General features: G+C 35.9%; 1 protein-coding gene and 1 long non-coding RNA gene across 4 annotated transcripts in view; one reads left to right on the top strand and one right to left on the bottom strand.

The window, feature by feature from the left end:
* The window catches only part of ADAMTSL1 (ADAMTS like 1), a 402,391-nt gene that overhangs the window by 187,177 nt on the left and 199,236 nt on the right, over window positions 1-15,978 (top strand). The gene's annotated exons all lie outside the window — the stretch shown is intronic.
* Window positions 5,622-11,450, bottom strand: LOC143691992 (uncharacterized). The gene is made up of 3 exons (XR_013179837.1): window positions 9,325-11,450; window positions 7,270-7,408; window positions 5,622-5,747 (listed from the first exon to the last, which is right to left on the bottom strand). It is a non-coding gene; the product is annotated as an uncharacterized LOC143691992 (long non-coding RNA).

Here is a 15,978-nt window from a genome sequence, read left to right as displayed (position 1 = left end):
GTGGAAGTATTCTTCCATCCTATGAAGCATATTTGCTTTTCAAACCAATAAACAAATAAGATTTCTGGCTGATTTCAATTCACAGTTTTCTCTTTGGATCTGAGAGTCTCTCAGCTTCTCAACAACTGTACAATGCCATTGAAAATCAAAAAGCTGCTATCATTGTGTGTAACCTATTAGTTATATGCTATATTGCTAACTTGTTATTTTTGGTAGCACGTGCACTTCCTTTCTCCACGCTTCTCTTTTCTTTAAATCCTTCTGTGGGTAATTGCTGAAAGCAATGAGCTTCCAGTTTCCACTGCTGGCAGGTGTTAATTCTTCACTATGGGAGCAAGCAGACATTATTGAAAAGTCCAGAATTTAGAAATTCTCTGTCTGCTGCCAGAATTCAAGAGGTGATAAATGCTATTAAAAGCACAGGATCTGTTGTGGCTATGCGAACATTTTCTTAGTTATTGTGGGCATAAAGAAGGGACAGTGACTTAGAGGCATTTGAGTGCATAAAGGATGAGTCAAGGAAACTGTTTCCTTGATCTGTGAGGTATTAACATTCTGTTTCCCAAACCCATTGCTACACAGAGCATAGAACACATGTTGACTAGTTTACCCTTCCCCCGCCCCAATTATTTTCAAGACTAGTATTCGTAAATCTAAATTCCAGTGTGGGATGAATCTGGAATGAGATTTGCCCCCAAAATTCACACCCAAGATAATTCTAAACTATTCTATATTCTCTTACCTATGGACACATACAGCTCCATTGTTCTTCAATATGCATCTAATTGTACTTTATTTCAAAATGTCAACACAAAAAAATTAGACAGGTGGGTCTGCATTTTTGTTGGGGTTTTTTTTCTGCAGGAAGAGAAAACACATTTCTAACTGTAAATCTGACTCTTTCATTCCACTCACTCAGAAAAAAAAATATCAGAATATGTATCAAATTAAGAGAGAATCTAGAGCACATGTGGAGCCTTTGCAGTACTGTAATAAATGACAACTGTTCCGCTGATTTGAATGGATGAAAAATGAATTCCCAGGGCAAATGATCCTTCATTTATGTCAGAGCACATAAAAGAGAACTTTTTTTTACTTACCTTTTTGTTTTGGCATGGATAACAGTATCTCTTAAAAAAAACTGTGTCTGACAATGCCTTAGTAGTAGTGTTTGGAAAGGAGTATTTGAACCAATACTCAGGAGAAAGGACATTATAGTGTCACACAGCTTAAAGTGTTCTGTGGTTCTTATAATGCAAGAACAGTATCATGTTTCAGGCAAAGGCATAATTTCTTTGATTAAATAGGATTATTTAAAGTTATTTTTTAATAAATACCATAGAAATTTGTTTTCATGTTTGGATTGCAATTTCAAGTTGTGTTTTGAAGTAGCATTTTGAGTAACTTTCATGCTGACCTTTATTTGTAAAGCATAGTACCTTTCTGCATCTACTCAATGTCTTTGTAATTTTTATAATTATATCACATGCTTTCCAAGGCCCAATATTGTTTTCAATTTAGACACTATTTTTTTACCATCTACATTTTTCATAATGTATTTCATGCATACTATACCAGGTTATAAAGATTGCAGAAAATAGCAGATGCAATTCTTAGAGGTATTTAGGCTCAGTTGAAGAGTTTGACTTTGTATTACATGAAGAAGATGAAGTTTCCTCTGATAAAGTTTTAACGTCATGAAGTCATTCAGTTATCTAACCCCAAAATCAGACTCCTAATTGTCTTAACAAAATTAATGGTGTTACACAAGCCATATCAAAAAAGTAAGTCTCTTAGAGTGGCAGGAGCAGTTTTGCCTGAGTTTTAAAAGCCAGAAAATTATCTCTTATATACTTCACTCCATTTTTCTTATCATAAGAAAGAAACATAATACCATTCTGCGTATGTAACAGCTTCTTTACTGAGGAACCTCAGAGTACCTCAGAAACTAAAATGAATTGCTAAGAAATTATTGTAATGAGAATTGATCCAGGACTGTCAGTCCTTTTAAAGAAGTGTAACTTCTTTAATCACTGGCTGCAATTCTTGGAGTGAGCAGAAAACTATTAATTGCATTTAAAACAAACAACAAATACCCACCAGTTACCAGCTTCTAAGAATGCCATTTTCATTTTTGTTTTGACTTTACCACTAAGCAGAACTTGGCTGACATTCTGCTTTTTCTAATGCTTGCCGCAGTCAGAGCTGCTAACTAGCAACACACGGCATAAAAGCGAAGCCCTAGGAAAACAGCAGCAGGGTTTTTGCCTTAATGATTTGGGAATGTCTGCCACTTTGCATACTTTTGACCTTAACATTTTCTGTTAGTTGTCCCATATCTCTCTCCCCCCCCCCCACAAGCATGCACACCCCCATGCTGAAATACATGCACTTGTGTGCTCAGATGAGTTGCCTATCATGTACTGGCATAAAATAGCAGAGCACTAATATAGTGCCCAATTCTTAATGAGGTAAGCAGCTTGCTTACTAGTCCAGAGGAGAACTGATCCTCCTATGAAGCCCAGCTTCATATGGACATAGGGAACTTACAAGAACCTGACTGCAGTGCAAACAGAATTAACCCAGAATGAAGGAGTGCAATATCAGCCTGAAGATCACTAATCCTATCCTAAAGATTTGGATATTTTGTATGTGTTTTTGCTTGGGAAACAAAAAAAAAAGGTATTATAATTTCAGTGCTTCTGCCACGTCCTTGGTGTTATTTCAGTCTCTCCTAAGTTTCAAAAGGACATACTGGAATTTAAACCGTAGAGCTTTTCCTGGATATAATTTTTTCACAGGTGTGCTGAAGGCACAACACAGAACTTCGGGATAACTAAATGTTAGACAGATGAGTGTGTAATTAGTGTGGTGCTTTAACTACAAAAAGCATCCACCAAGTTCCTGTCCTCCAGACTCCTTTAGAAAAAGTAAATGCATTTCTCAAGTATGTCAGTCTTTCAGTGCATATGAAGAAAAACCCCAACATTGCAGCAAATCTTCTAAAGGGGTCTACTGTCTATGTCTTAGAAACATGTTGAACTGCAGTTGTACCCAGGAGCCTTGTTGAGGTGATAGTATCAGTTAAGTCAGAACAGCTGACCCTCCTGTGTCTGAGTTACAAAATTGCATTTTCTTTTTAAGATGCTACATGTTTTCTTAGGCATGGGCTTAATTCCTCTAGGGTTGGCTGCTACTAAATATTAGTTCCTTTTACTACAATTTGGAAGAAAAGAAATCACTTGAAGGGATCAAAATATATAATATAAAATATATTAATTACTCCTACTTACTTAATCCATTTTTAAAAACAGACACTGAGTCAGATAAGCCATGAGAAAGAAGCACACCAGCTCACTTTTTAGTTATGTTCTCAACAGCATTAATGGTTCTCAAACCTTTTTCCCCCTTGATTTGTTTACACTAAGTTGGTGTTGTTGGATTATAATACAAAATACTGTAGTAAAAAGTCTTTAGTTACAAGTCCACATTCTCCAAATTCGAATACATTATGCCCTGTTTAAAAGTTGACATGGTAGAAGTTAAGGTAAAACAGCACCTGCATACTAATTATATAACTTTGCCTTTATGATCAAACTGATCTTCACTTCTGCCACTCAGAAGTTAACCACTCTGTCTATATTCTTGGATTCCAAAACCAGGAAAATCCTGTAAGAAGTTGGTTCAGTAAATGTGCAGATTACATGGAAGTAAGAAAACAACTGAGTCTTGCAGGACTTCCAGAGTTAGTTAAATCAATCAGAGAAGGGGAGGTCAGTAAATACTACTTCGCATGAGATGCCGCAGTGCACTGCATTGTATTGTGTGTTAGGGCAGAATTTTTAGTATTTTTTGTAATACAGGATGAGGAAGAGGCAAGAAAACCCATTGACAGGGGGGATGTGTGCATGTGTATGCTTGCTATGTGATAAGTGCAGATGGTGGTAATGGAACAAAGAAACATTTCTGATTTACTTGCGTATTCACCACTCTCATTTCTGCCAGCAATTTACTATGCTATTGTGAATTAATATAGAAAACTGACAAAATCATCTCCCCAGATAATTCAAGTTAATGAGAGGTTCTATTTTGCCCAGGAGAAAAGAAGGAGTTGAAGTTAAGTGGGAATATGAGAAGGAAGACTTCCCAAAAAGGACAAAATGTGGATGATTTCTAGTCTGAACCAAGTTTCAATTAAATAGTTGTATTCTTTTTACTAGTAAAAGGTTCTGAAGTTTGGGTAAACCTGAAATTGAGCACCTGCTACTTCTGTTGTAAAGTGAGATTGTTCTTTTAGCTTGAACAGTCAGGAACCTTTTTTCAGTGGTCAGTAAAATTATAGGGGCATTTTCAAAATGCTATGCTGTTCCCAGTGTTAGAATGTGGAATATGGAGAGTTTTGGTCTGTCTGTTTTCTTCACCTTGGTATTAATGAGCATTCCTGGAGGAATAAATAGTGGCCTAAGCTCATTCACTTCACAGTTCTCAATTGCTGGGCTGATGCCAACGTACAGTCTTTTTGTGGTTTTATTCTGTAAATACAGCTACCTTGCTGTAATAAAGCTAAGGCATAAACCCTTTTTACACTGGCTCAGAAATCCCCTCTTGTTTGTCCAGTGCCCAAGTTTAAATGTTGCTGAGCCAATGTCTCTGTCTGTTTTGTTTGACATCAAGGCACAGACTCTTTACAAAGTTTTGGCTAAGTAATTACTAACTGGGATGATGTCACAACCCTTTTCACTCACTGGATCATCAGAGCCTCTTTTTTAAGTAGCTTGATGTCAAGGGACATATGATTTAAACATGGGAACTGTTTTGCACTGGTAAGCTGGTTTGCTGTCAACAGCCAGACTTCTATACAGATTCCCATCTCAAAAAAAAAAGGAGCTGCTACCAGAGCATTTCTGTATTTTTTGTGTTACTGGCTCAGTATTTCCCACATGTCACTTTGATTTCTATGGTTAGGCTTCTCCTTGTAGGATTACTGGCTCAGTAACCTAATTTTATTCAGCTAGTGTCAAGATCTAATGAAAAAGAAAACTCAGTTGCCCCCAATATGACAGAGCTGGCCTCAAGGCACAGGTTTCACAGTACATTTTTTGATGTGCTATGTTAGCACACTTGGAGACAGACATCTTCAGCTGCACAGGACAAGAGTTCTTCAACTATTCTATAGTTCACATTTTACAGAGATCTTTATCGGATCCTGAGGCTGATTGCTTTAGCAACTTCATATCACCAGTAACCACCCAACTCTATTGCCACACTCTGACACTCACTTTATTAATTCGAAATAAATCTAATAGTTTCCGTTTCAATACTAACAGATGGATCCTGTACCTAGAGATAGATCTTTCTTCTGTATTTTTATGATTTTTTCCAACTCTGCAACATAAAGTTCATTTTTCAAATGGACCTACATGCTCTAACACTAGCTGTTCCCATAGTGCATCATATGAGGATGAGTATACGCATCACATATGAAATATGATCTGCAGAAGCAGACATAGGTTTTAAAAGAAATCTTAAAGCAGTGTGATTACTGTGGGAGTTGTGTGTGGAAAACAACAGAAGATAAAGATGGAAGAAGACAGCAGGTAAGATGTTTGGCTCTTACAGTATTAGTGAGCAAAAAGCTTACCTCAGTGTATTGTAATTACATTATTCCCTTTGATTCAGTACAGGTTGTACATGTACAAACAAAAGAGCTGACAGAATTTCATTTGGTCAGAAAAGGAACAGGGGCCCTGTTTGAAGAAACCATTTTTTGCATCATGTTATTAAATGGAACACTTAATCAGCTTGTCTGCCAGAAGAAAGCTTCCCATTATTATATATAAACTGTGTTAGAAGAAAAACATTGAAGAAAACTGAAGTGCTGTAATGCTGAATATAATGTCTGTGGTTCATCTATATGCTAGTCTAAGGTACAAAGATCAGGCTGAAACTTAAGTTTAGGGCTATGTCTTCTGGTAGGTTTGAGTTTCAGCTTTTGTAAATAACTCAAGATATTTACAAAACAATTCCCTGTAAATAATGCAAATTATTTACAAACCATTCCCTGAATGGGTTTGTCAGTCAGATTTCTCCCCTGCACTTTTTCTGAGCTTCTTCCAGGTTTAGTATTATTTTATCCAAAACAAATGACATCATGGAAAATAAGAAGTACTGTCCCATGAAGCTGGTTTCAAAATATAGTCCACAGTAAGTTTGTATGAAATTACAAAAGATTGATATAAATCTGTTCAAGATCTTACCATCTAAGTCTGTTTGGATCTTTGCTTTGCTCAAAGGAGGCAGAAAGACTGGGAAAATTGTATGTCCATCTACTTAGAGCCAACTAAACTCTGGTTTGCCTTCAGAGACATACAAAAAACGAAGTATTACATGCTATCCTTTGTTTTACCCAAAAGCATTTCTATGGTAGTATTATTTTTATATACTTATTCTAAGCAGAACATCTACTTGATTTTCTATGTCAATCAAATTATACTAAGGCAGATCTTCAGCAATATTAATTAACTTTTTGATAAATTAGTAGAACTTACTATTGATTTACCCTAGCCAAGAATCTGACCTTTGCCATCTTGCTACACCAAAGAGAAAACATTCAATCTGTGAGAAGCTGGGACCAAGGTACCTCAAAACCAAATGGCTAATGCTGTGAAGACTGAATTTCTGACTTCTGTGGCATGCATCTCTTTGCATAGTCTCTCTCTGTTGTCTAAATCATTTCTGAGAGGAGAACCATCTCCCTAACAACAAATCTATGAAGTTTGCTCTAGGAGTAGAAATGCGCAAGAATTTTGATTGAATTTGCTAAAATAATCAATATTTCTAAATAGATAAATAGATCATAATGCTCATAATAGAGTGGTATTAGATATAACAGAGGTGAAAGGAACCATAAATACACACTTTGAAATTGCTAAAGAAATTGGTTTTGCTAAGGCAGTGTAGCATACCCTTTGGGTATAAAGAAAGTATAGTTGTAGTATTTATGTTTAACCTTTAAAACAAATGCATTATTTTAGTGTTCTAAAATTTTCAGTTGCTACCTTTTAGTCATTACGTAAGCACAGCTTATTAGCATCTGGTGCCAAAGGAAACAGTACAGCAATCGCTTACATGTGTAAAATACCCATCTTCCCCTCCCTTTCCCATAGGAAACAGGCCATTCCTCACACAGGCAAGCTATATATTATAGTGTATTTATTCATGCAAGCTGTATATAATACTAGTATATTTATGAGTACCCTGTGGGCATACCTTTGCCAGCACAAAAATCAATCCCACTGCTGTCACATTTGGGAGATAAAGTTTTTGTCATTTCAGGGGGTGTGTGGTAGGCCTGCTGGAAGTTCAGAACATTTTGGTGTTTAGTATATGATAGGATTGTTCAGTTTGACTGTGGAGAAAGGAACAGACCAAGCAGAAAAGTAAGAATCTTGCATTTAAAAAGGGCAATTACATTTTATGCCTATTAAGAAAGATATTTTGATGTAGAAGGAAAAGGACATTTGCCAAAGAACAGAAAACACTTCTTCAGCAGTAGCTTGCTAAAAACTGCATAGTGTGCATAGATTTGCATGTAAAGGTGCTGTTAAAAGTACCTAAATTCACATACCCATGCAGAACATACCCACACACCAACCTTTCTGTAGTTTGGAAAGCTCTTAAAGGAACCCAGTCATAATGGGACTTTGTTCACATGTTTCAAATAAACGTAATCACACGTAAAATCAAATACTCATGGGCATGTAAAGAAATACTCCTTTCACTGTTGTTGAAACAGGTAACAACAAAGGTTTCTTTTATTTCCTGATTATTCATTTTCCTACAGCAAGTAAGCAACATATGAACATTTTAAAATGAGTATACATAAAAAAGGGAAGTCAGGAATAATTGAAACTTGTAAGCAAGGCAGTATCTGCTAGAGATACTAGCAGATATCTAGCAGATATTGTCTGATTCAACAGAAATAATTTTTCCAGTTCTTACATTATATGTTATGGTTGAATGCTTTCCTGAAGGTAAGGTAGTGTGCATTCTGACTAATTTTTTTTTTTTCTGATTTTGAATATTCAAAACATAGAGTTAGCACACATTTGGAAGCAGGGTCTAGAAAAATCACTTGATTTGTCAATCTCATCCTATGTAATTTTTGGCAACAGAACAGAACATATTTAATGAAAAAGATCCACAGAATAGTCATGTGCTAGAAGACATCAGGTGGAAGCACCCTCCCAACAGGCAGTGTCAGCTTCATTCCCTCTGCCCGTACTTCTTTTGATCCCAAACCTAATTTTGATCCTAATTACACATTTAGTTCTTTACAGGTCTACCATTTCACCCTGCCCCATGATATTCTTTTTATAAATTCTTTGTGTTCTGTATGAGAATTCAACCTCCTCTGGTTCTGTTCCTCAGGAATCTTGAATTGATAGACAAATATTTTAACTTCTTTCAAAAGAGGATGGGAAATTTATTACTGTTTTTAAAAGAAAAAATGGAGATTATTTGACGGAAAGATTATATGTTTTGATGTAATAGATCATTTGAAAAATAAGAAATGCTACCCCATTCTTCAGAATAGAGGCTTAGTGCCTTTCTCATATTGTTCAGTCAGTGTGTCATATTTTATGTAATATTAAACTTGGCATAGGTTTCGGTTGATCCTCTTGGAAAAAACCTTTTCATATTTGGAGAAAAGTCAAAGAACATAACAAAGCAAACAAGACTATTCCTGTCCTCTGTTTCTGAGATTTTAGTGGATGATAATGTGTTCAAGATTGTTTTGTTTGGGATTAAGAAGACTTGATCCATTCTCTCTTCAAGCAAAAGCTATATGGCAGAGAATATATTTGTGCCACAGTTAGTTTGGGGCCTTTTTTGTTCCTTGTTCAGTAATACTAAATTATCCTTCAAAATTAGGACAAACACTCTGTAACATACTGATTTCAAGAGACAAGCAATGATACTTTAGCAATAGCAATGATACTTGAAGAGTAGCAAATCTCACTGTTGGGAAGTATGTTTGCTAATGAATTTTTAATTTAAAAAAGCCTAGCAGAAACCCTCCCAGCTTCTATCTAGTTTTGAAACATGTTAATACTCATTTTCTAACCACTGTTTCATGCTTGGAAAACACAATTTGTACTTGAAAATATAAGAATCTCTTCACCTGCTGCTTGCCCTCTGAATTTTGAAGGTGACTTTTGGTGTTTATTCCCAGCATATCATTCAGTACTCATATGCACATCTCAAGATACTAATCCTCAAGGGTTTCATTGGTTTCATTGGTAGGTAGGATTCATTGCTCACCTGCAATATTGAAGCACATTGTCATACAAAAGCAGAAAAGGAGTCCAGAAAAGGGAGCATGAGGTAGCTGCCGCTCTAAATTGAGGAATCCAGCTGCATACCCTAGGCTGCCCAAAAGTGTACCCCACTCAGAGCTGGTGGACATCAGTTTTCAAAGAAAGATTCATCTGTTGGGGTAAGGTGGATTTAATGTGAGTATGGTGTAATTTGGTTAAGCTAAACTCCTTGCTTCTTGCTTTTACTCTGTAATGATGTGTTCATTTCAGTGTAATCAAAGACCAGTTAAGAGTCACAGAATGACAGAATCATAGAATAAACTGAGTTAGAGGGGACACACAAAAATCAAGTCCAATTCCTGGCCCTGCACAGGATGCCCCAAGAGTCACACCAAGTGCCTGAGAACACTGTCCAAATTCTTCTTGAGTCTAGACAGGCTGGTGCTGTGACCACTTCCCTGGGCAGCATGCTCCAGTGCCCAAACAGCCTCTAGGTGAAGAACCTTTTCCTATTATCTGACATAAACCTCTTTTGATTAATGAGAATGCTATGCTTTGTCTCCTAACAAGCCTGCTTCACATGTAGCATTGTTTTTTTCATTTGGAGCAGGCAGTAATTAAGGATCAGGAACAAGATCCACAGTTCAGCTGATGCAATCTTGTATATATGTGTAGACTGATAGTTTGATAGTTTGGTCTTGAGGTTTGTTTTTTTTTCTTCTAAACTTTTTTTTTATTTGATAGTTTGGTCTTGAAGTTTTCTTTTACAGTTATGTTCTTTGAGACTTAGGCCACTTAAAACCCAATCCATTCATTTTCCCCTAAAACTTAGGTAAAACTCAGCCCTTATACAGGTTTGAAGAATTTATTTAATAACTGCTTCCCCTTATGCGTAGTGATATACAGTGAGTGGAAGATTTCAACTCTTTGCTTTATGCTGAGAAACAAGATCTGTAGTTCTTCCATAAACCATATCCATAGGAACTACATTAAAATGAAACACGTCAAGGATCTAATGTCTAATACAAACTGTATAACTAATATATTATTACGTTTTGTCTTTATTTCAAATTTGGTATTTGTAAATTATTATTGGCATCTGCAGGCATTTTGAGTTTGCAGGCTTCTTGGTTTTAATATGAAGGAATATATTAAAAATGTATAAAGAAGCAGAGAGCAGAATATTATAGGAAAAATATCAAGAATCACCGATTTGCAACCAAAATAAATTAGTCGGTAATGTGCATACTAGATATGTTCAAACTGGAAAATACTCTGTTTTCTGTTGTCTCTTCAAAAAGGCACAAATTTGAGTTATTAACAATGCTCTGTGTCAGTTTTTTAGCTCAGATATGGTCTGTAAAAAACACAGCTTGAATACATTTTTATTGTGTTTTAATTTTGTGTTGATGAGGAAAACAAGAAAAGTTACATTATAATGAAAAATTAAAATATTCATAATCTGTATTGATTATGAGTACTAATTATATTTGTGGAATGCTTGGGTAAGGAACACATACATGTACAATTCCATTTGTTCCTGTATTTATCTTCTCTTCTAGACAGCCACTACTGGCTCTTTTTGGAAGCAGGATAGTGAAGAAGACGTTTGTTTTGGCCCAGAAAAATTTTAATGCATTCCTACAGGAACAAATCTGCTAAGAAAGTACTGTATGTCTTGGTAGACTTTAAAAAAAATTGATAATCATATTATGAAGGTAAAGATAGGCAAAAAAATGCACATGCATGTGTGTGCATTACTGTATTGCAAATGGACTGATGACTGGATTAAATGTACATTCAGAAAAAATACCCCTGTGAGGGTGTAAAGTTTTAGAAGAAAAATGTGACTTATAAACAGCAGCTTATAATTTGTAACTACCATTTTCATTTCTAAGATCCTGTAAGTGGCGTTTTCTTATTATAGCCAAACCAAGGCATTCAAAATTGCATTCATGTAGGTTTTTTTATTCAATGCTTGGATCTGTTCGTTTTTTGATTTTAGAATTATCTTAAATTAGTCACATTTGAAAACAAATTTTTAAACAGTTGTTAGTGAGTAACTAAAAGAGCACAATAGTTTCCTGATATTAAAAAGGAAAAAAAAGTTTTCCCCAAAACTAATCACTGTAAAGTAAAGGGAACATCAACTATGATACGTGTAACATGTACCCATGGCTACCCATGGGATACATTTCTGTGTATCACACTTCACAAAAAGGAAAACATGGCTGGCAGATAAATAAATATTCTGTAAACTTTTGCCCTTCTCTACTGAAAGGAAATGCTCCTGTAATGTGATATTTTTCCCATAATTATTGATTTGCCTTCTCAAATATAGCTTCTAATCTCTTTACTCAGTGCATTCTCATATTTCAGTATGTAGACTATTCCTTACTTAAAATAAACCATTATAGGAAATTAATAATATTATCATATAGGATTTTTGTAGATAAAATGCACATATAAGCCCCAATGTTTGAAATAAGTGGCTTGATTTTTTTTATTTCATTTTTTTCAATTGTTAATAAAGTAATGTTAATGTTTCCTTTGAAAAAAGACAGGAAGTATTTAATGGGGAGAAAGCCATCTTGCAGGTAAGTACCAGCTATCTGTTACTGGTTATGCTACTGCTTGCATGGTATAAGGGTTAATGAACCAATTAGCAATTTAGCACCAGCACCAGCATTCAGTATCTCATACCTGTATGTACCATATAAGTGAGCTCTATCTCTCTTATTTCATGGTGGCTAGCTGTATCAGCTCCCCAGCTCTCCCTGAAACACACTTTTACCAATTTCTCCCAGGTGTTTCTATTACGTCTTGAAGGTGTTTGGTGTTGTAGAAAAAAAATCTGGCTACATGCCCAATTCTCATGTTGTTTTTATTGCCTCATAGAGATAAATTGCTTTCTGTTTAATTTAAACAGGGATCCACATTTCTGCTTTGATTCTGGAGGCACAAGATAATATCAAAGAAAAAAATTTTTAAAATAACAACTGAGGTGAACTCAGTGATATCCTTTTCTGGCCTTATCCTCCTTTTTAGTCTGATCCTTTTCTTTAGCAAGAAAGTCCCCAAATCTGGAGATGTTTTTCCTGTCCTTTGGAGAAGGGCCATCAGGATGTCAAGGCAAGGCTATAGGTCATATCAAAAGACAAAAGATTTTTTGTTTTGTACTGTCTTGACCCTTTTGAGGTAATTTTGGTTCTTCTTTCTTCACATGGTGATCTGTCATTTGATGAGCTGTGTTGGTGAGACATCAGAAAAACACAGGGCTTTCCTTCCTTTTCCCAATGCTCTCTCCCTCTGTCACGCTCTTTCTGTCCACCTCTATTATCAGATCTTCTTTTACCTGCCTCTCTGAATAACCAGTAATTTTTCCAGTAAAATGTGGATTTTAGTCTCCCTGTATAACCAGTGTCCTCTTAATGGGTCCGTGTTAGTGTCAAGAGCCCTGTATTTCCACTTCCTGCCTAATGTCAGTAATAATCCACAACTGAAGAGTTTTCTTAAAATATCATATATTAAAAGCAGAAAGCAGTTACAAAAGGAGTCACATCAAAAGACCAAACATGCTAAGGAGCAAAACACTATAAAAACGTAGTGCTATGTTTGCACGGCTGACTTCCAGGAGAAAACTACTCTCTTCACAAAGCAGCCTGAATACAGTTTCAGAAGATCTTTAGGCACAGTAAAGGTGACCTGGTGATGGGAATGTGCTATGGACCTCCTGGCTGGGGTAAGGAAGTCAGCAAAATGTTCTTTAATTAACCTGAACACTGGTTACAGACTGTAAGCAAGGTGAAGCTGTCAGGGTGACAAGAATTTGATGCCCAGCAACACAGCTAAAAAGGTGCAAGGATGTGATAGGGCTTTGGTCACAGCAGACATGAAGAAGTAGATCCCACTATGGGTGAGGGAAAGAAATAGCAACACATGGATCCTTTACTCAAAGGGAGCAAATCTGGTCATACTTTGGAAGCAAGTTGGATCGTAGATTAGTTAAAACTTTGTAATTTTGCTAAAACCTCTGGATCCCCTGGCTGACAAGGCCTAATCCTTTTTGCCCTGTATTATTAATTTTCTCTTACACTACGTGTAACACTTGAGTCTCCTCTGAGTGCATAATGGGTTTTTTTAGCTTTTTCTTCAAGAATTGGGAAGAAATATGGGGTAACAAGAAGTCTACATCAGCCTAGCTGTTTCAGAAATGTTGGGCACAGTTCAGAAATTTTCAGAAGCATCATGTTTAACTGACGACAAGTGAAGTTCAGAATCACACAATACTTCTCTGTGAGTTGCTTTTTAGGATTTGGGGCTGTGGAAACTCTATGCCTTTATAATATGTGAGCAAAAACCTACTGTGCTTCTCAGGTATAGTATGCTCAGTTTAAAATTGTTTTTCCTATTCAGCTGAGTTGTATTTAAATACACAGTGAATGAACTTATAAAAAAGTGTTTGGGTACATAGCACTGACATTTTAAAACAAACATTTTAACTGCTGCAGAACTGGGTAGAGTTTATGACTTCAGGGAACAAAAAAAGATGAAAGAAATGCTAACATTTCAATGCAGATAAATTATGTGAATTTAATTTCTTCAAAAAGAAATGGAAAACATTCTTTTGCCAGCACAGTATTTGCTGCTTTTTCTCGTGTAGGTAAATTATTAGATACATGATACCAAGCTGTAATGCGGTTTCTGAATACCCTGCATCTCAACCATTTTTGATATTATTATCAGTGGAGCTTGATATCAGGATAAACAACAATCACAAAAGTAGAGGCAACTAGTCTGGAGGAAAGCACATCAAATCTATCATAGTGTTTTCAAGAAAAAACATTATCTCAATAATGACCAAACTAACAAAAATGTGGAGAAAATAACCTGAATTAACCTGAGCATATGTGTGTATAAGACACTGTTGTTTGCCTTTTCAAATATATAGGCTGAAGGAGAGGAGCAAACATAAAACACTGCCTGTGGAAGAATTATCTGGATTTGTGACACTCCTTAGAGAACTTTAGTCCTGTGAATTTGATGGATTACCTGGAGAAATAGATATAATATTTCCCTATGTGCCAGATATAAGTTGGTCATAATATGTCAGAGAAAGACATGTTTATCTTCCTCAAAAGGCAAACACTTCTATATCTCAAGTGATAAAAGACAATTCAAAGAAGACGTAAACTAAGAAATATTCATGACTCTTTATCTGTCATAATCTTTTAAGGCTGTATGTGAGAGCAGAGTGGGTGCTGTTTTATATTTGTGATTTACAGCACCATGTGTGGGCAAAAAATGTAGGATTTTACTTACTCAAAGTAATAGATGAATTTCCCAAATGTTACAGCACATCTTGCACATTACATTCATATTTAGAGATGATGTGTCACAATGAAGTATGTGGCATCCACAAAAGAGTAAATCAATAGAGAGCAATTTGCCAAAATTACCCCCCCTGAGTTCACTGCTGTTCAGAATTACATGGTGAGGTAAACAGAACATGCTCAGGAAACTCTAAACCTTTTTAACCTATCTTTTTTGCTACCTTGGTCTGCTAGGGTTTCTGACAGAAACCTGTGGGTCACTCTTGGACAAGTGAGAAGTCCCCATTCGAGGCCAGTGCCTGTGGTGGGACTGTCTGGAGTCAGGCTTTACCAAACCTGCAATCTTCAGTGCTCCCATGTGGGTGGCAGAAATTTCCCTAAGGCAATATTTTTGCAGTCCAAGCTGCTGAGTGGTCTGTGGGATAAGATAGCAGGACCAAACCAGCTGGCCGTTACTGGTACATGACTGCATACAACATTTCTGGTGAAGAAGTTTTTAGTTGATATATTCCCGTAATTTCTTACTGAAAAATTTCTAGTATCAGTATATGCAGTGTATGCATTTCTCCCTGCCCCAGAATTGTAGTGGTGTTTATAAAAGGATGTTTTTTATGTTATGTTTTGCTGAATTATATTTAGATTTGTTTGCTTGGGCTTAGTAGTTGCATGTAATATGTGAAACATATTATGATAATATATGAAACATATCATAGTGCCTGCTGTTAGTCCTCCAAACACAACTGAAAACATTAGTTCAAAGAATTCATCATTCAGATACTGTTTTTCTGTTCTAGCTCTGGAATATGCCTTTCTTTGAGCCTTAAAACTCTGTCAAAATAAATCAGAGGCACTATATTGAATTTAGGGGTTGGCCAATATTTTTTCCTTAGTATATGTTGCACATCAAGTTCTAATCTCATAAAATTGTAAACAAGTTTAGTGGAAGAATTTTTTTCATTTTCCCATAAGTAGATAAATTTTGTGTCCATTGCTGCTAGAGTGCCGGAACAATTTTGGGCAATATTACACAACTGTGCTTTGAATTCACAAGTTTACTTTCTAAATTTGACCTAATGGGTTTTACAGTTTCCACCACATATTAAATTACTCTTTGCACAAACTTTGTTTTCCTTACTTAATAAATGACCACATTGTGGTATAATAGAAATCTCTACCATCTTCAAAAAAGCAGTTTACATTCTCCCTTTGGAGGAATTTTTATGTGGCATGGGTAGGAAAAAGGGATGTTGAATTGGGCAAGGGGGGAGGAGGGGTGGAGCACAGGTGATGAATTGAAATTAAATGACATTTCTGGATACCTACTT

This window comes from Agelaius phoeniceus, chromosome Z (genome assembly GCF_051311805.1).
Source record: "Agelaius phoeniceus isolate bAgePho1 chromosome Z, bAgePho1.hap1, whole genome shotgun sequence".
Classification (NCBI taxonomy): domain Eukaryota; kingdom Metazoa; phylum Chordata; class Aves; order Passeriformes; family Icteridae; genus Agelaius; species Agelaius phoeniceus.
This window is presented reverse-complemented; position numbering and strand designations above follow the sequence as displayed.